Here is a 26,551-nt window from a genome sequence, read left to right on the forward strand (position 1 = left end):
ACCTCCATGTCCTGCAGGTAGCAGGCTGGCTGGAATGGGCGGGTCGGGCAGGAGTGGTTGGACCACTCTCTCAGTGTGAGAACTGGGCATGAATGGCCTGGTATAGGCCTTGTCTGGCTGTGCATGAGTGAACAGCCCAGCTAGACATGCCTGGTCACAGTGAGTTTAATGAGCCAGACCCTGTCCTCTCCTATGTCTCTGTCCGTCCGCCCGTAGAAGTACAGGCCTCTACTGGGCTGCTGGCTCTACACTGGCTACATCTGATCCATCTGGGAGATAGGGAGATAAGCAGACCAGGAGACAGAGAAGGAAGGGAAGGGAGAGATATGGTGAGGTAGGGTGGTAAAGGAAGATAGTTGAATGGTGTGATTCAGGGCCTGGTGTCAGAATGCTGATGAGAGTTGTGTGGGGAGCGCGACATATGCAGCATATCTGATCTGCTCCAGTAGGCCTTCTGGGGGCCTCCTGCACAGAGCTGCCCTCCAGCCAAGGCTATTTATCCCACAGCCAGTGTGGCCTAGCCCAGCCTGACTCTGTTTCTGACACGCACAGGACCGGTTCCAGGCATAAGCAACACAAGCGGTCGCTTAGGGCCCCCCGGCCGCTAATTATTATAAAGAATTGTAGGAACTCAGCCAGGGTCTCAAAATGTGGTTGCGCATCAGCAGTTTTTTTTCTTCTTATAGCATTCACTGACATTCAATAAATTTGCCATGTCAGCTAACAATGTTTAGATTGGTAGTTAGTCTAGCCAGCTATTTAAACTAGTAGTAATCATGGTCTAATACCGACCGGGCACATGCCCAGAGTCCCTGACCTCTAGGGGGCCCCCATTGATTGTGTAAGTCCTTCTCACTCAGATATCACATTAATATGGCATAAGTCATTACAAAATGTGTAGAATTGCAGGAAATTTGCTGTTAAACTGAAGAAAAAAAATATCTGCGCTTTGGCGAAATTAGTACAATTGCAATGAAATGTCACATAAAATTGCAACATTTTCTCTCCGCCCCATGACAAAATGTGTAGAATTGCCATTTAGCTCTTATCCAGAGTGAATTACAGGAACAATTAGGTTTAAGTGCCTTGCTCAAGGGCACATTAACAGATTTTTCATGTAGTAAGCTCAGGGATTCAAACCTGCGACCTTTCGGTTACTGGCCAAAGCTCTTAATCACTAGGCTACCTGCAGGAAATGAACTTTAAAACTAAAATGTTTCTCTCCACTGTCAAGAGGGAGGCCACTAAAATGTTTCTCTCCACCGTCAAGAGGGAGGCCACTAAAATGTTTTGCTCAAAAGGCTAGGGCACACACACACACAATGCGAGAGATTGGACTCTGTAATCGGTAGTCTTTTCCAATTTACCTTGAATACTACAGAGTGTGGCTCACGTTCAGTGGGACGGAAATAAACTATTCCAGAGTGAGCATGACAGACTAATGATTGTCACCTCCTTAGTGTCACTTCTTTCAAAGAATATGATTATGGCAAATTTACAGTTCATGTTTGGTGAGATTAGCTTCCAACCCAAGCTCTCTCTCTCTCTCTCTCTATCTCTCTACCTCCTTTCTCCCCTCTCCTTATCTGGTTCATAAGCCACACTTACGACACATTTAAAGAGTACAGAGAGAGAGTGCTTGTAGCGTTCATATTGCCCTCGTTTTGGCGGATGAGAGAGAGCATACATTTGATCCTGATAACTCTTCCCTCAGTGAGGCGGGAGGGAGAGGCAGCCATTGAAGCTAATGACAGCACTTTATTCCGCATCACTCTGTTGGCTCCCCCCTGGTTGCCCTCCACTTCCTTAGGCTTTGGGCTGATTACACAGCCAGATTGACGCCTGTCATCACCCCCCTGGGAATGGGAACATTGAACTAGTAGTCTCTAAACATATAAAACCAATGGAACCTGCAGTCAGCCACAGCTACACTAACTTTCATCTTGGAGTGTTTTCAAACACCATGAGGATCATGGTAGCTTTGGACAGTTGAGTTGATGAGGAGTAGATTTATTCGTAGCAGGACTTGGATCTTGCCGTTGCCTTCCATCCGTCCTGATTTCATGGTCATAGCCACTCAGATCAGTGGCGGAGAGGGAGAGAGGGAGAGAGGGAGAGAGGGAGGAGACCCCTTCCCTTCCCTTGCTGTGTGTGTGTGTGTGTACTACTATGTGGCATTAGAACGTACATGCTTTCTTCAAAGAGAATAAGAGGGGTTGGGGTCAATTCCATTTAAATTCCAGTCAATTCAAGAAGTACAGTGAAATTCCAATTATTTCCAATATTTTTCCATTTTGAAAATGTGGATTTGGAATTTAAATTGGAATTTGTTTTACTTTCTAAATTGACTAGAATTGAAATGGTATTCAAAACCTTGTTTTTAAGTCACCAATTTTTCTCTGAGCAAGATATACCACGAATTCACATAGTGTGACAGTAGATTTAGATTTTATTAGGATCCCCATTAGCCGACGCTAATGGTGACAGCTAATCTTACTGGGGTCCGACACATTACAAATAATACATTACAGACAAAATACATTACAATTGACACACTGTACATTTAAAACATTTACGTGTGTGTGTGTGTGTGTGTGTGTGTGTGTGTGTGTGTGTGTGTGTGTGTGTGTGTGTGTGTGTGTGTGTGTGTGTCTATATGATGTCAGTACATACACACAAAAACTAGGTCACATGGGGAAGAGGCATTGTGCTTTATTTGTTTTTTTTAAACCAGGTTTGCGCTATATGAGATGGAAGGGAGTTCCATTTAATCTTGGCTTTGTATAATACTGTATGTTTCCTTGAATTTGTTCTGGACCTGGGAACTGTGAAAAGACCCCTGGTGGAATGTCTGGTGGGGTAAGTGTGTGTGTCAGTGCTGTGTGTAAATTGACTATGCAAACAATTTGGAATTTCCAACGCATTAAGGTTTCTTATAAAAACAAGAAGTGATGCAGTCAGTCTTTCCTCAACTCTGAGCCAAGAGAGACGGGCATGCATAGTATTGTTGATATTACTCCTCTGATTTAGGGCTTCTGAGCGGCGCAGCGGTCTAAGGCACTGCATCTCAGTGCTAGAGGTGTCACTACAGACCCTGGTTTGATCCTGGGCTGTATCACAACCGGTTGTGATCGGGAGTCTCATAGGAAGACGCACAATTGGCTCAGCGTCATCTCGGTTAGGGGAGGGTTTGGCCTGGGTAAAATAAGAATTTGTTCTTAACTGACTTGCCTAGTAAAATAAAGGTTTAATAAAATAGAAATGACAATGAAATGTAAAACTTTCTGCTTTGTTCTGGGTCAGCTGCAGCTTAACTAGGTTGTTCTCTGCAGCACTTGACCATATGACTGGACAATATTGAAGATAAGATAAAACTAGAGCCTTCAGGACTTGATTTGTGGAGTGTGGTGTCAAAAAAGGCATCTCTTTATCACAGACAGACCTTTCCCCATTTTTACAACCATTGAATCTATATGTTTTCACCATGGCAGTTTATAATCTAAGGTAACACCAAGTAATTTAGTCTCCTAAACTTGCTCAACAGTCACACCATTCATTACCAGATTCAGCTGAGGTCTAGATCTTGGAGATGTACATGGCTTTGTGTCCATGTACACTTTTTTGGTTACTACATGATTCCATATGTATTATTTCGTAGTTTTGATGTCTTCACTATTATTCTACAATGTATGTTTTTTGAACAACAAGTTATGGTCAATGATAAAGAAAGGCCGAACTGTAATCTAACAGTACAGCTCCCACAATCTTCTTATTATAAATGTATTTCAACCAATCATCAGTCATTTGTGTCAGTTCAGCACATGCTGAGTGCCCTTTTCTATAAGCATGCTGAAAGTCGGTTGTTCATTTGTTTACAGAGAAATTGCATTGTATTTAGTCACACAATCTTTTCCAACAGTTTGCTGAGAGCTGGCAGCAAGCTGATAGGTTGGCTGAAAGAACCAGTAAAGGCTGCTTTACCATTCTTGGGTAGCGGAATGAATTTGGCTTCCCTCCAGGCCTGAGGACAAACATTTTCCTCTAGGCTCAGATTAAAGATATTACAGATAGGGGTGGCTATAGAGGCAGCTACAATCCTCAATAGTTTTCAATCTAAGTTGTCAATGCCAGGAGGGTTGTCTTTATTGACCAATAACAACAACAAAAAAATCCACTAAGTATGCTGCACTATAGTTCACAACAGATTTGAAAGTGCTAAGCTTTCTCACCTAAAGCTTCTTTTTAATTGACTGAGAATGAGAATTGTGTTGAACGAGAAGGAAATGAATAGATAGATGACCCTAATGGAAGGAAATGAATAGACAGATGACCCTAATGGAAGGAAATGAATAAATAGATGACCCTAATGGAAGGAAATGAATAGATAGATGACCCTAATGGAAGGAAATTAATAAATAGATGACCCTAATGGAAGGAAATGAATAGATAGATGACCCTAATGGAAGGAAATGAATAAATAGATTACCCTAATGGAAGGAAATGAATAGATAGATGACCCTAATGGAAGGAAATGAATAAATAGATGACCCTAATGGAAGGAAATGAATAAATAGATGACCCTAATGGAAGGAAATGAATAGATAGATGACCCTAATGGAAGGAAATGAATAAATAGATTACCCTAATGGAAGGAAATGAATAAATAGATGACCCTAATGGAAGGAAATGAATAGATAGATGACCCTAATGGAAGGAAATGAATAAATAGATGACCCTAATGGAACGAAATTAATAGATAGATGACCCTAATGGAAGGAAATTAATAAATAGATGACCCTAATGGAAGGAAATGAATAGATAGATGACCCTAATGGAAGGAAATGAATAGATAGATGACCCTAATGGAAGGAAATGAATAAATAGATGACCCTAATGGAAGGAAATGAATAAATAGATGACCCTAATGGAAGGAAATGAATAGATAGATGACCCTAATGGAAGGAAATTAATAAATAGATGACCCTAATGGAAGGAAATGAATAAATAGATGACCCTAATGGAAGGAAATTAATAGATAGATGACCCTAATGGAAGGAAATTAACAAATAGATGACCCTAATGGAAGGAAATGAATAGATAGATGACCCTAATGGAAGGAAATGAATAAATAGATGACCCTAATGGAAGGAAATGAATAAATAGATGACCCTAATGGAAGGAAATGAATAGATAGATGACCCTAATGGAAGGAAATTAATAGATAGATGACCCTAATGGAAGGAAATTAATAAATAGATGACCCTAATGGAAGGAAATGAATAGATAGATGACCCTAATGGAAGGAAATGAATAGATAGATGACCCTAATGGAAGGAAATGAATAGATAGATGACCCTAATGGAAGGAAATTAAGTGTGAAAAATACATTTACTCAAGCATTTTGAAGGCAGCGCCACCATATTCAAATAAAAGAAAACATGATTTCATAGATTGTTATTACAGCAAATGGTTTCATTTGAGACATCCTGCTCATGTGTGTACAGTAGGACATGGGACATTCACATTCTTTGGTAAGGCAGACAAATAACAAAGGTAGCAAAGCAGAACGGTATTATTGTAGCTGTATAGAAAAATACTGTACATGTTGGAGCACTGAAACATCCTTTCTGTTTTCTGACAGCAAACGTCCAAGAACAAAGATCCTTCATTTGTATGCTTTGCTTTGCTATTGGAATCACTATATTTTTCCAATGAGTCATTGTTTTGTCAATCGAGCTCCATCAGTCATATTTTATGATTACTAGGGGTTTAACTGTTTATTTAGGGGTAGTCCATCGCAGCACAGTAGCTGCATTACTCTAGCGTGTAGCTATCATGCTAATAGTGGTGCTCGGTGCCTCTGCTTTGGTTCCGCTCCAGCTAAAGGTTGTGTCTGATGAGCTTATTGGAGCCATTAAGCCACAGTTTGTTCAAAGCCTGTCTGAAGGACGACCGCTCAATGAGCTGGAACACAGAGAGAGGCCATAATAAATGAAAATATAAAGTTATGGTTCCACTTAATGAAGCAAAAGGGCAGATGGAGAGTATCTGAATGAGGGCAGGTATTCCAACTTCAACTCAATAAACTGTTTTCCTTTCCACTCAAAGGCTGCTGCCTTCCAGAGAGGAGAGCAAGTGGTAATCTTTTGATACTTTTGAAGGGAATTGTCCACTTTTCTTTCAGCCTTTCAGTCATTTCTTAATTTCTATGTGCTTTAAAAAAAATGCTTTCTACACTATTATTTTATACAATCCAACTTGCCAAACCATTTTTTACACTTGCAGTACCATGCTTATGTAATTATTTATCTTCTCCATCCTTTCTTTTTCTGTCTTTCTTTCTAACTCCCCTTCCCACCTGCACCATATCCTCACCAACAGTAGGCAGGCATCGCCTCAGCCCATTGATCATTCTGACTCATAATGGTCCAGATCCCTAATTACAATTGTCTGGCCAGCCCAGTCATTTACATGACTTTACTATGCATTCAATCCAGCTGTAAGAGGAGGGGATGAGAAGAGTCTGTCGTGTAAAGCCGTCTTGTGATGGCAGCGTTGTAACCTCAGACAAGAGGAAAACCGCTATTGATTTTCTTGTCTAGTGCCTCTCTTGAATAGTAAGGAAATGAAGGCCTGGATATTAGAGGATTGGTGTCCATCATCAGCTTCTCTGGAGCCTGTCCTCTCTGATTAATTCTCTCTCTCTGATGACTCCATTGATATACAGCTGTAGTGGGGAGGAATTCCCTGTGATTTTTCACCCATGGTTTTGATGTAAACAGAAATACTGGTACACAGAATGTACACAATGTACTCTAAAGCAGGGTTCGTCCACTAGGTTGGGACTTTTTCTGGGCTAATAGTCGGCAGGCCAGAACATAATTAGCATAATTAGCATATAATATTAGCACAACAAATTGAACAACATTTTTAGCACATCTGATACATAATACATTCAGTCACAATAGCATAATCATTTTGATCTGATTACACTCATAAAATCACCAATGTCTCTATTCAATTATTATTTATATATATATTTCTCCGTGCGTTGATTGGTGGGGAAAAACAGGTATAATCAAATAAAATCAAACTTTATTTGCCACATGCGCCGAAAACAAATACAAGTGTAGACTTTACCTTGAAATGCTTACTTACAAGCCCTTAACCGACAGTGCAGTTCAAGAAGAAAATAATGTTTACTAAGTAGGCTAAAATAAAAAGTTATAATAAACAGTAACACAATAAGAATAACAATAATGAGGCTATATTCAGTGTGCCCCGAGTCAGTGTGCCCCGAGTCAGTGTGCCCCGTGTCAGTGTGCACCGTGTCAGTGTGCCCCGAGTCAGTGTGCCCCGTGTCAGTGTGCCCCGTGTCAGTGTGCCCCGTGTCAGTGTGCACCGTGTCAGTGTGCCCCGTGTCAGTGTGCACCGTGTCAGTGTACCCCGTGTCAGTGTGCCCCGTGTCAGTGTGCACCGTGTCAGTGTGCCCCGAGTCAGTGTGCACCGTGTCAGTGTACCCCGTGTCAGTGTGCCCCGTGTCAGTGTGCACCGTGTCAGTGTGCCCCGAGTCAGTGTGCCCCGTGTCAGTGTGCCCCGTGTCAGTGTGCCCCGAGTCAGTGTGCACCGTGTCAGTGTGCCCCGAGTCAGTGTGCCCCGTGTCAGTGTGCCCCGTGTCAGTGTGCCCCGAGTCAGTGTGCCCCGAGTCAGTGTGCACCGTGTCAGTGTGCCCCGAGTCAGTGTGCCCCGAGTCAATGTGCCCCGTGTCAGTGTGCCCCGAGTCAGTGTGCTCCGTGTCAGTGTGCCCCGTGTCAGTGTGCCCCGTGTCAGTGTGCACCGTGTCAGTGTGCCCCGAGTCAGTGTGCCCCGTGTCAGTGTGCCCCGTGTCAGTGTGCCCCGAGTCAGTGTGCACCGTGTCAGTGTGCCCCGAGTCAGTGTGCCCCGTGTCAGTGTGCCCCGTGTCAGTGTGCCCCGAGTCAGTGTGCCCCGAGTCAGTGTGCACCGTGTCAGTGTGCCCCGAGTCAGTGTGCCCCGAGTCAATGTGCCCCGTGTCAGTGTGCCCCGTGTCAGTGTGCCCAGAGTCAGTGTGCACCGTGTCAGTGTGCCCCGAGTCAGTGTGCCCCGTGTCAGTGTGCCCCGAGTCAGTGAGTAGCAGCAGTTTACAAGGGTGGCGAAGGTCAATGTGAATTGTCCGGTGGTGATTTTTATGAATTGTTCAGCAGTCTAATGGCTTGGGGATAGAAGCTGTTGAGGAGCCTTTTGGTCCTAGACTTGGCGCTCTGGTACCGCTTGCCATGGGGTAGCAGAGAAAAAAGTATATTTGGGTGACTGGATTCTCTGACAATTTTCTGGGCTTTCCTCTGACACCACCTAGTATATAGGTCCTAGATGTCAGGAAGCTTGGCCTCAGTGATGTACTGGGCCATTCGCACTACCCTCTGTTGCGCCTTACGGTCAGATGCTGAGCAGTTGCCATACCAGATGGTGATGCAACCGGTCAATATGCTCTCGATGGTGCAGCTGTAGAACCTTTTGAGGATCTGGGGACCCATGCCAAATCTTTTCAGTCTCCTTAGGGGAAAAGTATTTTGTCGTGCCCTGTTCACGACTGTCTTGGTGTGTTTGGACCATGATAGTTCGTTGGTGATGTGGACACCAAGGAACTTGAAACTCTCGACCCGCTCCACTACAGCCCCGTCGATGTTAATGAGGGCATGTTCGGCCCGCCTTTTCCTGTAGTCCACGATCAGCTCCTTTGTCTTGCTCACATTGAGGGAGAGGTTGTTGTAGCTTACTGTAGCTTACTGTGTAGCTTACTGTCGGCTACACTACTTTTTTTAACATCAACATTTGTTCAGAACAATTAGCTTGATAGCAAGACAAAATGTCACTCTCAAAAAGTATCAAAAGAAAGGTGGATAAGGAAAATCGAAGTTTCAGGGAAGAGTGGACAGAGAGATATGTGTTCATCTTACCATCTTTCTCGAATGCGTAGCCAGTGTGTCTTATTTGCAATGAAAATGTCGATGTTTGCAAGGAATTAAATCTCAGACATCATTATGAATCCAAGCATGATACTTTCAAAGTGCCTCCCCCCCAGACAGAGGCCCTACGCAGAAAAATGTAAGCGTTAACTGCAAGTTACACACACGGCAGCAGAATCCTCCTTTGTGGCAAGACCCAACAACAGAAGGTCACAAGTGCCTCCCCAAAAAAGTTCTGGGTTCTAACCAAACACAACATGCTCTTCACAGACGCAGAAGTATTTAAATAGTGCATGGTGTCAGTTTTGGAGGAATTGGCTACCAACAAGTCTATGGATAGCATAATTGAATCTGTCAAACAGGTGCCCCTGTCTGTGTCAACAGCTGGCTGCCGGATCCGTGCACTGGCGGATGATGTGCATAGGATTGTTCTGGAGGGGCTCAGGCTGAGCTTTTTTCCCTGGCTATTGATGAGAGTACTGACAACACCGATGTAGCACAGTTGTGTGCATTTGTCCGTTATTTTGATGGGAATGAATTTAAAGAAGAGCTACTGGCACTGATTCCCCTTGAAGGACACACCACCAGTGATATCATATTCACAAACCTGGAAGAATTGTTTATGGAGCGTGGCCTGTCATTCAAAAAATAAACTCTGTGGTCACTGATGGGGCTCCTGCCATGTTGGGCAGAATCTCTCCCCAAATGAATGGCTTGCATTGTCTCATCCATCAGTGTGCTGTGTGTGAGAACAAACGGTGAACAACTTTGTCAAGGGGACATCAAGCGCCCAACACTGTCTTGTGACAGAATCAGACCTGGCCGCCCACGATAATCTCCTGCTTCACAACGACGTGCATAAAGAAAAGGAAGTACTTTTTACTCCATACATTTTCCCTGACACCCAAAAGTACTCGTTACCTTTTGAATTCATAGCAGGACAGGAAAATGGTCTAATTCACACACTTATTAAGAGAACATTGCTGGTAATCCCTAATGCCTCTGATCTGGAGGACTCATTAAATACATGCTTTGTTTGTAAATTATGTCTGAGTGTTGGAGCATTCCCCTGGCTAAAAATGGTGCTGCCTGGCTTGCTTTATATAAGGAATTTGAAAGATTTGAGCAATTACATTTAGTATATTTTAGCAATTACATTTACTTTTGATACTAAAGTATATTTCAAACCAAACACTTTTAGACTTTTACTCAAGTAGTATTTTGCTGGGTGACTTGCACTTTTACTTCGGTAAAAGGAAAGAATCATTAATAAAAGTATAACAATTGGGTACTTTTTCCACGTCTGGCAACGGGTGTGGCTGAAATGGCAGAATCCACTAATTTGAAGGGGTGTCCACATACCTTTGTATAGTGTATGTGCTAGCAATGTTTGGATCAACTTACACCTTCAAGCTCTCTTTTTCCTCAATGAACACAATCCAGACTCACGACAGGAACTGGCATTCACATAAGGCAATCGAAGACTGCCTGTGCATCAAAATCAAAGCCATCTCACCCGACATCCATAAGATTGTGTCCCAGGGGAAATGCAACTTTGCCCATTAAGTAAGCAAGTATTCAGACCCCTTGCCCTTTTCCACATTTTGTTATGTTACAGCCTTATTCTAAAATGGATTACATTTTAAAAATCCCCAACAATCTACACACAATACCCCATAATGACAAAGCGAAAACAGGCTTTGACATTTTTGCAAATGTATATGAAAAAAAACAGAAGTACATTATTTACATAAGTATTCAGACCCTTTGCTATGAGACTCAAAATTGAGCTCAGGTGCATCCTGTGTCCATTGATCATCCTTGAGATGTTTATACAACTTGATTGGAGTCTACCTGTGGTAAATTCAATTGATTGGACATTATTTGGAAAGGCACACACCTGTCTAAGGTCCCACAGTTGACAGTGAGGTCGAAGGGATGTTCTGTAGAGCTCCAAGTCAGGATTGTGTCGAGGCACAGATCTGGGGAAGGGTACCACAAAATCTATGCAGCATTGAAGGTCCCCAAGTACACAGTGGCATCCATCTTTCTTAAAATGGAAGAAGTTTGGAACCACCAAGACTCTTCCTAGAGCTGGCTGCCCTGCCAAACTGAGCAATCGGGGGAGAATAGCCTTGGTCAGGGAGGTGACCAAGAACCCTATGGTCACTCTGACAGAGCTCCAGAGTTCCTCTGTGGAGATGGGAGAACCTTCCAGAAGGACAACCATCTCTGCAGCACTCCACCAATCAGGCTTTTATAGAAGAGTGGCCAGACAGAAGCCACTCTTCAATAAAAGACATGTGACAGCTCACTTGGAGTTTGCCAAAAGGCACCTAAAGAGTCTCAGATCATGAGAAACAAGATTCTCGGGTCTAATGAAACCAAGATTGAACTCTTTGAGCTGAATGCCAAGCGTCACGTCTTGAGGAAACCTGGCTCCATCTTTGCGGTGAAGTGTGGTGCTAGCAGCGTGGTGCTGACAGCATCATGCTGTGGGGATTTTTCACCTTCCACCAAGACAAAGACCGCAAACACACATGCAAAACAACGCAGGAGTGGGTTTTGGACAAGTCTCTGAATGTCCTTGTGTCGCCCAACCAGAGCCTGGACTTGAACCCGAACGAACATCTCTGGAGAGACCTGAAAATAGCTGTGCTGCAACGCTCCCCATCCAACCTGACAGAGGATCTTCAGAGAGAAATAGGATAAATTCCCCAAATACAGGTGTGCCAAACGTTTAGTGTCATACCCAAGAAGACTCGAGGCTGAAATCACTGCCAAAGGTGCTTGAACAAAGTACTGAGTAAAGGGTCTGATTACTTGTGTAAATTTGCTAATATTTCAAACAAATTTGCTAACATTTCTAAAAAACAGTTTTGCTTTGTCATTATGGGGGATTGCGAGTAGATTGATGAGGGAAAAACAACAATTTGATACATTTTAGAACAAGGCTGTAATGTAACAAAATGTGGAAAAAGTCAAGAGGTCTGAATACTTTCCGAATGCACTGTATATGACTGTATTTATTATTATAAATACCAACATTATTATGAGTGCTTATCCAGGGCTATTTAGTTCTCATGCTGACAGTATTTTCTGTTTGTTCTGCCGTTACAACAGCAGGCTATCCCGAGGCTCCCGATACAGCCATTCAGACACAGACATTGGCTTTTTTTTTTTGTTTTATGTAGGATGCTACATTTTTGGCCAGGTGCAATTGTTAGTAAGACTAATACAACTATTATCACTTCTATTAGGATATATAACAGTATTTTTTTTATTGTGAAAGATAACTGGCTGAGGTAGGCTAAGTTATTTTATATAGGCCTAGGCTCAGAAGAAATAGACTCCAATTAAGCCCTCTTGTTGTTTGTTAAGTCAAACTAAAATGAAGATTATTGTTGAAATGAATTACTCGACTGGTGTAGTTTTTCTCCATCTGTTGCTGTGTGCCACTTGCATCACAAGCTAGCTATATTTTCAGCACCGGGCGCTGTTTACCTCCTATTGATTGCGCTGCGGATGCAGTTGTACATTTCAGCACCACAAGATGGTCCGCTGCCTGCTTTATTAGTTGACTGTCTCATGAATGAAGTTCAAATGTAACTTTTGCATTATTTAGGTAGGGTAACTTCCTTCTTGGGACATTGCATTTGGGACTTTTTGCATCTAATTAATTTGGGAGGCTTTTGGGGGCAAAATACTATTTCTGGTGGGGCAGATTTGGCCCGCGGGCCGCCAGTTGGGAAACCCTTCTGTACAGGATCTCAGTGCTAAGCAGAGGTTTCTTCCAATCAGAATATCACATAAAATACTGTACCATTTACTTTGGCTAAGGAATGAAAATGAATAGTTAAGAGATGCCCTCAGTAGTGGCAGATTGAGTGAGACATAATTTCAGGTATCATGCTGCAGAACTGCTCTACAATTTATCTGATTGGCTCAATCAATTGTTTGCTCCCAACTTAACCACCTCTCTTCAACAATTTCTCTTCCCAGTGAGACATTGTATTTTTCTTTGCCTCATTCTATCCTGCCCTGGCTATGTGGTGTGTAGCTCATTCTATCCTGCCCTGGCTATTTGGTGTGTAGCTCATTCTATCCTGCCCTGGCTATGTGGTGTGTAGCTCATTCTATCCTGCCCTGGCTATGTGGTGTGTAGCTCATTCTATCCTGCCCTGGATATGTGGTGTGTATCCTGCCCTGGCTATGTGGTATGTAGCTCATTCTATCCTGCCCTGGCTATGTGGTGTGTAGCTCATTCTATCCTGCCCTGGCTAAGTGGTGTGTAGCTCATTCTATCCTGCCCTGGTTATGTGGTGTGTAGCTTATTCTATCCTGCCCTGGCTATGTGGTGTGTAGCTCATTCTATCCTGCCCTGGCTATGTGGTGTGTAGCTCATTCTATCCTGCCCTGGCTATGTGGTGTGTAGCTCATTCTATCCTGCCCTGGCTATGTGGTGTGTAGCTCATTCTATCCTGCCCTGGCTATGTGGTGTGTATCTCATTCTATCCTGCCCTGGCTATGCGGTGTGTAGAGCACCCTAATCCTGCAGCCAGTCCATGGTGAAACAGTCAGTGATTTTCTCTCTGCCAGTCAAATGCAGTCAATGCCAGAATGTCTCTAAGCAGAGCAGTGTTTTGGCACAGCCAAGAGGAATCCAATAAAACAAAAGCATGCCTGGATTAGAGCTTTTTAAGAGGAACAAATACAATCCTTAATTGCTCTGCTATTCTACCATCTTATTCAGGTCAGGATTTCAAGTCTGTTGTCGTTGAGTTGACTGTCTGCCGCATCCTAACAAATAGATCCAGGCTATTGCTGTGGAACAGCAATCTTAGATATTTTAAATGAGGTCTCCGAGGCATGACATTTCCTTCATCGCTTGTCTCTCTCTGTCAGGCAATCTACACTTCCCAGTGTAGCATCTTCCCACTCTATTACTTGGTGATAGAGAGGAGGAACTCCGATAAGCTGTTTAGCTGAAACCCATTCATTCTGAGCAGAATGGGTTTCAACAGAGTCCACCATCACAATTAGCTTTTAGGGAAGCAGGCTCCTCCATTAAATGCACTTTGTTTCTCCGCGTTATATAATTTTCTTAATAATTTTCTTAAAGATGTAATTTGGTAAATGGTATACAGTGCTTTCGGAAAGTATTCAGACCCCTTGACCATATTCACGTTTTGTTACGTTACAAACCTTATTCTAAAATTGATTTTTTTAAATCATCATCAATCTACACACAATACCCCATAATGACAGGTTTTTAGAAATGCTAATATCACATTTACATAACTTTTCAGACCCTTTACTTAGTACTTTGTTGAAGCACCTTTGGCAGTGATTACAGCCTCGAGTCTTCTTGGGTAGCTTGGCACACCTGTATTTGGGGAGTTTCTCCCATTCTTCTCTGCAGATCCTCTCAAGCCCTGTCAGGTTTGATGGGGAGCGTCGCTGCATACCTGTTTTCAGGTTTCTCCAGAGATGTTCGATTGGGTTTAAGTTAGTACTCTGGTTGGGCTACTCAAGGACATTCAGCTCGATGCCAATCCTGCGTTGTTTTGGCTGTGTGCTTAGGGTTGTTGTCCTATTGGAAGGTGAAACTTCGCCCCAGTCTGAGGTCCTGGACGCTCTGGAGCAGGTTTTCGTCAAGGATGCTCCGTTCCTCTTTCCCTCAATCCTGACTAGTCTCCCAGTCCCTGCCACTGAAAAACATCGCCACAGCATGATGTTGCCACCACCATGCTTCACTGTGGGGATGGTGCCAGGTTTCCTCCAGACGTGATGCTTGGCATTCAGGCCAAAGAGTTGGTTTCATCAGACCAGAGAATCTTGTTTCTCATGGTCTGAGAGTCTTTTAGAGGCCTTTTGGCAAACTCCAAGCGGACTGTCATGTGCCTTTTACTGAGGAGTTTCTTCTGTCTGGCTACTCTAACATAAAGGCCTGATTAGTGGAGTGCTGCAGAGATGGGAGATCATTCCAGAAGGACAACCATCTCCACAGAGGACTCTTGAGCTCTGTCAGAGTAACCATCGGGTTCTTGTCCAACCTCTCTGACGAAGGCCCTTCGCCCCCGATTGCTAAGTTTGGCTGGACGGCCAGCTCTAGGAAGAGTCTTGGTGGTTCCAAACTTCTTCCACGGTGTTCCCTTCACCAGATCTGTGCCTCAACACAATCCTGTCTTGGAGCTCCACAGAAAATTCCTTTGACCTCATGGCTTAGTTTTTTTCTCTGACATGCACTGTCAACTGTGGGACCTTATATAGACAGGTGTATGAATTTCCAAATCATGTCCAATCAATTGCATTTACCACAGGTGGACTCCAATCAAGTTGTAGAAACATCTCAAGGATGATCAATGGACACAGGATGCATTTGAGCTCAATTTCGAGTCTCTTAGCAAAGTTTCTGAATCCTTAAGTAAATAAGGCATTTCAGTTTAATTTATTTAAAAAAATTAGCTAAAATTTCAGAAACTGTTTTCACTTTTTCATTATGGGGTATTGTGTGTATATTGATGTGGAAATGTTTTATTTAATCAATTTTAGAATAAGGCTGTAACGTAACAAAATGTGGAAAAAGTCATGGGTTCTGAATACTTTCCGAATACACTGTACCTGCTGTGTTTTGCTGTGCTCCCTCTCTCTCCTTTGTTATGGGGTTACTTCACCAATATTTTTATGGAAGCATAGAGAGTCTATGGAGCAGGAGATGTTTGGGTTTGTTTACTTAGCTACAGTTTAGCTAGAGTTTAGCTTTCACATATGTCCAGCCTGGCGATATGCTGGAGAAACAGACTTCAGACTTCACTGTCTGTACAGAGTCCTGTTCTTAAAGAAATCCCTTTTCTTTTCACACCCTCTCCAGTCTCATCGCTCATTGTCTTGTAGGTCTTGACTGTTCTCTATGTCTATGGGTAAAGCCAGTCATTCCCTCATCACAATCCCATGCATTGAGCCAGAACAGGCATGTCTGTCAGGATCACATCTATCTGACAGTGAAGCATCACACTCCGTTAGCCTCCCACTCCTGTCTCATATCTCTCTCAGGGACACTTCAACTACTCAGCATATTTCATTTAAGCCTGATTAGTTGAGTCCTTCAACCACTCAAAGACCTTGAATACTGTATCCCTCAAAAGTAATAATCCCTGAACTTTTAATAGGTTTTCCAGACCACTATTAGTCTTTGCAGTTTGTTCTACGGAATTCGTAGGTATGTGGAAAAACAACAACAAAGCAACTTCACAGTTTAGGTTCACTGTACCATATGAGTATGTTTCTGTAATGTCACTCCACCTGCTTAACCAACAACTAGGCTGAAGGATGGAAGGTGCTTCAAAAGGGGAAAGTGTCTTATCTCCTCTGAGCAGGAGCTTCAGCATATACAGTATCAACCATTTTCATTGATCATCATTATGCAGATTAAAAAATGTATGTATATTGAACCTTTATTTAACTAGGCAAGTCAGTTAAGAACAAATTCTTATTTATAATAACGGCCTACCCCGGACGACGCTGGGCCAATTGTGCACCGACCTATGAGACTCCCAATCACGGCCGGTTGTGATACAGCCTGGATACGAACCAGAGTGTCTGCAGTGACGCCTCTAGCACTGAGATGCAGTGCCTTAGACCGCTGCACCACTCAGGAGCCCAATGATAGGATGTGACCTCGGATATCACCAGTGGCGGACTTACCATTAGGCAGGAGAGGCATTTTTCTCAGTTCTCACATCATCAAGGGGCCTCATGAGCTAGGCAACATTGAAAAATATAATATATAACTGTGACCTTAATTGCCTAGTTTGTGTGACCTTAATTGCCTACTTCTGTAAGCTGTTAGAGTCTTAACGACCGTTCCAGAGGTGCATGTTCATTAATTGTTTATGGTTCATTATAGTAATGCTTGTAATTGTTAAGGACTGTAGAGATTTTCAAGATTTTTTGGATTGGACAGGAAAAATCCTAAAGGAAAATCTGGTTCAGTCGTCCTGACACTGTAAAATGTACGCTGAGAGTCGGGAAGCAAGTTCAGAGAGTGAATACATTAAATAAATAATTGAACATAACAAGAAACACAAACAGAGCACTGACATGAAACAGCTACAATGACAACTGGGGAAGAAACCAAAGGGAGTGACATATAAAGGGCAGGTAATCAAGGAAGTGATGGAGTCCAGGTGAGTGTCATTATGCGAGTACCGCTGGTGAGATGTGTGCGCCCTAACGAGCAGCCTGGTGACCTAGAGGCCGGGGAGGGAGCACAGGTGACACACTGGGTGATAAATTCACCTGTCAGCAGGACAATAACCTCAAACACAAGGCCAAATCTACACTGGAGTTGCTTACCAAGGAGACAGTGAATGTCTGAGTTACAGTTTTTACTTAAATCTGCAAGCAATCTGTGGCAAGACCTGAAAATAGTTGTCTCGCATTTATCAACAACTAATGTGATAGAGCTTGAATGATTTTGAAAATAATAATGGGCAAATACTGCACAGTCCAGGTGTGGAATATTCTTTGAGACTTACCCAGCAAGACTCACAGCTGTAATCACTGCCAAAGGTATTGACTCAGGGGGTTGAATACTAATCTAATCAATATACATTTGTGTATTTTTCAAAAATGTTTGACAAATGTTAAAGTTTTCTTCGACTTTAAGTATTTTGTGTAGACCATTGACATAAAAAGATAATTAAATACATTTTAATCCCATTTTGTAACACAACAAAATGTGGAAAAGGTCAAGGTGTGTGAATACTTTCTGAAGGTACTGTATGTGTACAGAGATGAGGTAGTCATTCAAATATCATGTTAAACACTATTATTGCACACAGAGTGAGTTCATGCAACTTATTATTTGACTTGTTTAGCAAATGTGTAGTCCTAAATGTATTTAAGCTTAGCATAACAAAGGGTTTGAATAAATTACAAAAACCTAATTCCACTTTGACATTATTGTGTATTGTGTGTAGACCAGTGACATACAATCTCAATGTAATCAATTTTATATTCAGGCTGTAACACAGCAAAATGTGGAAAATATCAAGGGATGTGAGTACATTCTGAAGGCACTGTATGTCTAGCCCATGTATCTGATGCTGTCTGGTCAAAAAGAGGATGGCATGTTGTCACGCATAGGTGTAATAGGTGGCAGGGAAGTCAGGCGCAGGAGAGTCAAAATGGAGTTTAAATATGGAGTCTTTTAATAAAGTTCCACGAGTATGCTCCATAACAATAAATGTACAAACAAACAAAACATGGGTACGAAAACCCGCCGCGCACCTAATACAAACAAGCACACTACACAGACAACAAATCAATCTCTGACAAAGACATGAGGGGAAACAGAGGGTTAAATACACAACAGGTAATGAATGGGATTGAAAACAGGTGTGTGGGAAGACAAGACAAAACCAATGGAAAATGAAAAAAGGATCAATGATGGCTAGAAGACCGGTGACGTCGAACGCCGAGCACCGCCCGAGCAAGGAGAGGCAACGACTTCGGCAGAAGTCGTGACACATGTCATATTATTTTTGGTCAGACAGCATCAGGTACATAGGCTATATATACTAAGACAGTGGGGCGCTTTTACGTTCACTTGGAAAGCTTTCTCCGGTGAGATAGTTTCAGCCACTTACGAATTGAAGACACGTTGGCAGGTGCACAGTGCATTGTTTCGATGCTAGAATTTATTGGTTTTATTGGTCGCATACACATGGTTAGCAGATGTTATTGCGAGTGTAGCAAAATGTTTATGCTTCTAGATCCGAAAGTGCAGCAGTATCTAACAGGTAATATCTAACAAATTCCACAACAAAACCTAATGTCTAACAAATTCCACAACAAAACCTAATACACAAAATTTAGTAAAGGAATGGGATGAGAATATATAGGCATAAAATATATGGATGAGCAGTGACAGAGCGGCTAAGATGCAATATATAGTAAAGAAGAGATAGTAAAGGATATAGTATACAGTATATACACTACCGTTCAAAAGTTTAGGGTCACTTAGAAATGTCCTTGTTTTTGAAAGAAAAGCACATTTTTTTGTCCATTAAAATAACATCAAATTGATCAAAAATTCAGAGTAGACCTTTTTAATGTTGTAAATGACTATCGTAGCTGGAAACGGCAATTTTTTTATGGAATATCATAGGCATACAGAGGCCCATTATCAGCAACTATCACTCCTATGTTCCAATAGCATGTTGTTTTAGCTAATCCAGGTTTATCATTTTAGAAAACCTTTTGCTATTATGTTGGGACAGGGATTGATTGAATATGTCCGTAAACACACCAGCCAGCTGATCTGTGCATGCTCTGAGTACGCGGCTAGGGATGCCATCAGGGCCGGCAGCCTTGCGAGGGTTAGCACGTTTAAATGTTTTACTCACGTCGGCCACGGAGAAGGAGAGCCCAATGTCTTTGGTACAGGCCATGTCGGTGGCACTGTATTGTCCGCAAAGTGCTCAAAGATGTTGTTTAGTCAACAAACAGGTCATTGACCATCTCGAATCCCACCGTACCTTCTCCGCTATGCAATCTGGTTTCCGAGCCGGTCACGGGTGCACCTCAGCCACACTCAAGGTACTAAACGACATCATAACCGCCATCGATAAAAGACAGTACTGTGCAGCCGCCTTCATCGACCTTGCCAAGGCTTTCGACTCTGTCAATCACCATATTCTTATCGGCAGACTCAGTAGCCTCGGCTTTTCGGATGACTGCCTTGCCTGGTTCACCAATTACTTTGCAGACAGAGTTCAGTGTGTCAAATCGGAGGGCATGTTGTCCGGTCCTCTGGCAGTCTCTATGGGGGTGGCACAGGGTTCAATTCTCGGGCCGACTCTTTTCTCTGTGTATATCAATGATGTTGCTCTTGCTGCGGGCGATTCCCTGATCCACCTCTACGCAGACGACACCATTCTATACACTTTTGGCCCGTCACTGGACACTGTGCTATCTAACCTCCAATCGAGCTTCAATGCCATACAACACTCCTTCCGTGGCCTCCAACTGCTCTTAAACGCTAGTAAAACCAAATGCATGCTTTTCAACCGATCGCTGCCTGCACCCGCTTGCCCGACTAACATCACCACACTGGATGGTTCCGACCTTGAATATGTGGACACCTATAAGTACCTAGGTGTCTGGCTAGACTGCAAACTCTCCTTCCAGACCCATATCAAACATCTCCAATCGAAAATCAAATCAAGAGTCGGCTTTCTATTCCGCAACAAAGCCTCCTTCACTCACGCTGCCAAGCTTACCCTAGTCCTCGACTTCGGCGATGTCATCTACAAAATGGCTTCCAACACTCTTCTCAGCAAACTGGATGCAGTTTATCACAGTGCCATCCGTTTTGTCACTAAAGCACCTTATACTACCCACCACTGCGACTTGTATGCTCTAGTCGGCTGGCCCTCGCTACATATTCGTCGCCAGTGGCTCCAGGTCATCTACAAGGCCATGCTAGGCAAAGCTCCGCCTTATCTCAGCTCACTGGTCACGATGGCAACACCCATCCGTAGCACGCGCTCCAGCAGGTGTATCTCATTGAGCATCCCCAAAGCCAACACCTCATTCGGCCGCCTTTCGTTCCAGTACTCTGCTGCCTGTGACTGGAACGAATTGCAAAAATCGCTGAAGTTGGAGAGTTTTATCTCCCTCACCAACTTCAAACATCAGCTATCTGAGCAGCTAACCGATCGCTGCAGCTGTACATAATCTATTGGTAAATAGCCCACCCATTTTCACCTACCTCATCCCCACAGTTTTTATTTATTTACTTTTCTGCTCTTTTGCACACAAATATCTCTACCTGTACATGATCATCTGATCATTTATCACTCCAGTGTTAATCTGCAATATTGTAATTATTCGCCTACCTCCTCATGCCTTTTGCACACATTGTATATAGACCCCCCCTTTTTTTTTTTTTTTTTTTTTTTTTCTCCTGTGTTATTGACTTGTTAATTGTTTACTCCATGTGTAACTCTGTGTTGTCTGATCACTCTGCTATGCTTTATCTTGGCCAGGTCGCAGTTGCAAATGAGAACCTGTTCTCAACTAGCCTACCTGGTTAAATAAAGGTGAAATAAAATTTTAAAAAATTAATTTGTCTGGGAGCATGACGTTGATGTCCGCAACGGTGCTTGTTTTCTTTTTGTAATCCGTGATTGTCTGTAGACCCTGCCACATATGTCGTGTTTGAGCCGTTGAATTGCGACTCCACTTTGTCTCTATACTGAAGCTTTGCTTGTTTGATTGCCTTACAGAGGGAATAACTACACTGTTTGTATTCGGTCATGTTTACAGTCGCCTTAAATGTGTGCTTTTAGTTTCGTGTCAATGCTGCCATCAATCCACGGTTTCTGGTTAGGGAAGGTTTTAATAGTCACTGTGGGTACAACATCTCCTATACACTTCCTTATAAACTCGCTTGCCGAGTCAGCGTATATGTCAATGTTATTTTCTGAGGCTACCCGGAACATATCCCAGTCCACATGATCGAAGCAATCTTGAAGCGTGGAATCCGATTGGTCAGAACAGCATTGGATAGACCTAAGCACGGGCGCTTCCTGTTTTAGATTCTGCCTATTGGAGGGGAGCAACCAGATGGAGTCATGGTCAGATTTTCCAAAAGGAGGGCGGGGGAGAACCTTGTATGCATTGCGGAAGTTAGAGTAGCAGTGGTCGAGTGTGTTACTTGCTCGTGTACTGCAATCGATATGCTGATAGAATTTAGGTAGCCTTGTCCTCAAATTGGCTTTGTTAAAATCCCCAGCTACAATAAATGCAGCCTCATGATATACTGTATGGTTTCCAGTTTGCATAAAGTCCAGTGAAGTTCCTTGAGGGCCGTCTTGGTATCCGCTTGCGGGGGGGATATACACGGCTGTGACGATAACCGAGGAGAGTTCTCTTGGGAGATAATACGGTCGGCATTTGATTATGAGGAATTCTAGGTAAGGTGAACAAAAGGACTTGAGTTCTTGTATGTTGTTACAATTACAGCATGAGTCGTTAATCATGAAAGATACACCCCCAGCCTTCTTCTTACCAGAGAGATATTTGTTCCTGTCGGTGCGGTGCACTGAAAATCCCTTTGGCTGTACGGACTCCGACAGCATGTCCCCAGCTAGCCATGTCTCCGTGAAAAAGAGTTTGTTACAATCCCGGATATCTCTTTCGAAAGCAACTCTTGTCCTAATTTCATTGACTTTGTTAACTAGGGACTGGACATTAGCAAGTAATACGGCACCCTCTCCTCTGACGGCATTGTTTTGAGTCAGCCTCTGGAATCAGTTCAAATGCCCTGGGAGGTGCATACAAAGAATCCACAAGTCCTATTCCTGGGTGTAGTGCTGGTTTTGCTGGTAAGTTGACGTCTCTCTGATATCCAAAAGTTCTTCCCGGCTGTATGAAATAACACTTAAGGTAAGGTAAAGGTAACCTGCGAAGGTAACCTGCTTTTTCAAGTTATTTGTTTGACACCAACCACATTTCCATCCACAGTTTTTAATGCTAGTATAGGCATACGGTATAAGAAAATATCAAGGCAGTTGTGATGGAAACCGGAAGTTTATAAATGCCTATAGATAATTTATTTGTTTGACATGGTGGGATCTTTTTGTGTCAGTAAAATGTATTATGCGAGGAATGGCAGTGGAAACACCTTTATGCGCAAATATTTATATAATACTAACATGTTGGAGTGAACTTGCTGTACTGCAGCGCCAGCTATGCCACCAGAGACTCTGGGTTCGTGCCCAGACTCTGTCGTAACCGGCCGCGACCGGGAGGTCCGTGGGGCGACGCACAATTGGCATAGCGTCGTCCGGGTTAGGGAGGGTTTGGCCGGTAGGGATATCCTTGTCTCATCCCGCACCAGCGACTCCTGTGGCGGCCAGGTGCAGTGCACGCTAACCAAGGTTGCCAGGTGCATGGTGTTTCCTCCGACACATTGGTGCGGCTGGCTTACGGGTTAGATGTGCGCTGTGTTAAGAAGCAGTGCGGCTTGGTTGGGTTGTGTATCGGAGGACGCATGACTTTCAACCTTCGTCTCTCCCGAGCCCATACTGGACTTGTAGCGATGAGACAAGATAGTAGCTACTAACAATTGCATACCGCGAAATTGGAGAGAAAAAGGGGGTTCTTTTAAAGAAGAAAAGAAAAGCTTAAAAAAAGAAGTGAACTTGGAGTCAAGCGAGGATATGGTGTGTGGTCCTCCCACTACGACTTGGGAAACCATGCAGTTTATTAGGCTACAGATGCAATAAGTTATGATGAACTGTACAGGGTGGTGAAAAGGCACTGTGATGAGTTTGATGCTGCTTTACAATAAATATCAAGGGTCTTATTCTGGTGACATGATGATCGATGCTTGACTGCTGTTTGAAAAATACAGATATTCTCGCGTATCCATAATAAACCCTCATCATGTAGACTACCCTACCTTCCTGCACTGTAGGCTACCTGAGAGCTGTTGGCTAGCGCACACGTGCCAAGACCAGAGTAGGCACAAAACTACCAGTAGAGTCGAACATGCAATGGTAACACATTGAACTTTAGATTCTTATTCGGTGCATGAAAACATAAGTGAAAAAGCACATTTTGTGTGCACTACGTCATCATACACTGATTTTTATCTGCAACAAGTCCGTTTGGTGGAAACACACCACTGGTAGGAAAAGATGCAGATTTTGGAATATTAGATGGTTGTGTTCATTGCACATGTTCATTGAACATTAAAAGGTAATACCTTTTCACAGTTAAATTACAAGTCTTTTCTATAAAACCCATAAAACTGGCTTCTCACTGGGGCCTTCAAATCACTAAGTCTGGCCCTGGAGGACAATGCTAAACAGGCTATAGAAGATGGACGTAATGAGCCATACTCTCCTTAACTAAAACCACCACCATGGATCACTACTCACATGCACCATATGCAAAGAGAGAAGCCACTGAGAGGCTAGTTAGTATTGTGTGTCATTTTACAGCTGCTCATTTTGCAATGTATCTCTACTCTGATACTGGGTTGATAGTGGATTGAGAACATTGTAGGCTACGCATGGCATGAAACAACTGTTTTAAACATCCCGTTAGGATCTTAACACTTGTGAATAGCATCAGTTAGAAATGCACCTATGACTTGTCTATTATAACCATGGTGAGGTCTCCAGCCTGTCCTCACTGGGTAATGTTTCCCTGATCATTGATCCGAGCATGAGAAACCCTATTAGTTTAACCTGAGGCTCAACTCCTACTCTCCACTCTCCCCTCAGCGCTCTCCGCTCTCCACTCTCACTCAATATAAACACTGAAGGGTAGGGGCTGTGCAGGCATTGGCCTCTCTCCATGTACCTTCTGTTCACACAGAGAGTGAGAAATAGAGAGGGAGAGATGTGTTGGGAAGACCGGGTAGTGAGAAAGAGAGCGAGAGATCAGGAGAAAGAGATTTGAAAAGGTGCAGTCTTTTACTGCAATGCTCTGATTATTAGCTACATGACACCCCAACTCAGAAAGAGAGATGATTATGGAAAAACAAAATAACGAATGCCTCTCACATAGTTTTCAGTTGTCTGCTTGCAATCATTTCAGAAATATTCATTTAGCTTCATCCTTTCCCATAGATACTACCTATGCTAACTATGTGGGGGGAGGGAGGCTGATGTATTCAGTGATACTTTATGGAGATCTTCCTTTACGTCTTTTATCCTCTCTAGTTTGTGTGAGATGTCAAATGTGTTTAGTTTGCTTTTAAGAGCAGCTTGGGCTGCTTCTGTTGTGACATAATAAGGCTACAAGGAAATGTTCCCCTTCCATCTCGGAACATCAAAAGGCCTTTGAATTTCTTCTGTCACCCAGGAAGATTAATGACTGTTGAGTCTGTCGGTAAAATGTAATACTATGTGTCAGCTCTCTGTCAACCGTATAGAGGCTTTGTAAAGAAATTGTTTACTCTGCCTCTTGAATGGTGCAATCAAACTTTTATTACTGCACACACCATGGCAGTGGTAAAAGCACTCTGCCTCTTTGCTTCAGCAAATGCTACAATGACATATATGTCTGGGAATGATGGGGGAGGCAGTGCTGCTGCAAATGCTGAGACCAATCTGATTTTCAGAGCTAATTTTGATTCAATTTCACATTTGCAATGTATGAATGTGTTTCCTGGTAAGGGAGTCATTTCAGGATCAAATGAAAGAAAATTCGATTTCAAGGGTAAACATCTGGCCTCGGGGCAGAAATAATTAAGTACACAAATGTATTTGGATCTATTTAATTGAATTGTGCTACTGAAAGACTATCGAATTGAGAAATAATAAGAAGAAATTATGTCAGATTGACAAAATGTTTTCAGGTAATCATGTTTCAATTTGATTAGAACAAGTATCTCCAAAATCTTTTTGCATTTTAATCATTTAACAGACCCTTATCCAGAGAAACTTACAGTAGTGAGTGCATACATTTTTGTACTGGTCCCCAGTGGGAATCAAACCCACAGCCATGGCATTGCAAATGCCATTCTCTACCAACTGAAAACCTTTTTGAGTTGCATTCATCCTAACTAGTATATGAATAATACACTTCCTCACAGTCAAAAGTTGTATTTTCAATTAACAACCTATGAGCTTTTTTACCATTGCCTAAACCAGCAAGACTTCAAGCACAAAGAACTAACCAACAGATCAGTTTAACTATAACGACATTCTCAGTAACGGTTATATTTAACATTATATATTTTTTACTTGTGGTGATTTATCTACCTTAGTTGAATGCACTAACTGAAGTCACTCTTGATAAAAGTGTTTGCTAAATGACCAAAATGTAAATGTACAAATTTATGATTGCACAGCACGCTGGGTATTATTCTAATGAGCTCTGTCACCCAAAATGGCATGTTCATATCTAAGTGCATGAATCTGGTGCACATCAAAATATAAACACAACATGCAGCAATATAAAATATTTTACTAAGTTACAGTACATATAATGAAATCAGTCAATTTGAACACAGATATGCATCTGTTGGTCACAGATGACTTTTTTTTAAAGGTAGGAGCATGGATCAGAAAACCAGTCAGTATCTGGTGTGACCACCATGTACCTCATGCAGTGTTATACATCTCCTTTGCATAGAATTGATTAGGCATTTGATTGTAATCTGTGGAATGTTGTCCCACTCCTCTTCAATGGCTGTGCGAAGTTGCTGGATATTGGGGGAACTTGAACATGCTGTCGTACACGTCGATCCAGAGCACCCCAAACATGCTCAATGGGTGACATGTCTGGTGCGTTTGCAGACCATGGAAGAACTGGAAAATGTTCAGCTTCCAGGAATTGTGTACAGATCCTTGCGACATGGGGCCGTGCATTATCATGCTGAAACATAACGTTATGGTGGCGGATGAATGGCATGACAATGGGCCTTCAGGATCTCGTCACATTCAAATTGCCATCAATAAAATGCAATTGTGTTCGTTGTCCATAGCTCATGCCTGCCCATACTATAACCCCACCGCCACCATGGTACACACCTCCAC

At 42.7% G+C, this 26,551-nt stretch overlaps 1 protein-coding gene across 1 annotated transcript in view; it reads left to right on the forward strand.

Annotated features, from left to right (window-relative positions):
• Positions 1–26,551, forward strand: part of LOC115105775 (seizure protein 6 homolog) — a 240,090-nt gene that overhangs the window by 81,788 nt on the left and 131,751 nt on the right. The window lies entirely within an intron of this gene.

Source organism: Oncorhynchus nerka, linkage group LG22, assembly GCF_034236695.1.
Source record: "Oncorhynchus nerka isolate Pitt River linkage group LG22, Oner_Uvic_2.0, whole genome shotgun sequence".
In the NCBI taxonomy this organism is placed as follows: Eukaryota; Metazoa; Chordata; class Actinopteri; order Salmoniformes; family Salmonidae; genus Oncorhynchus; species Oncorhynchus nerka.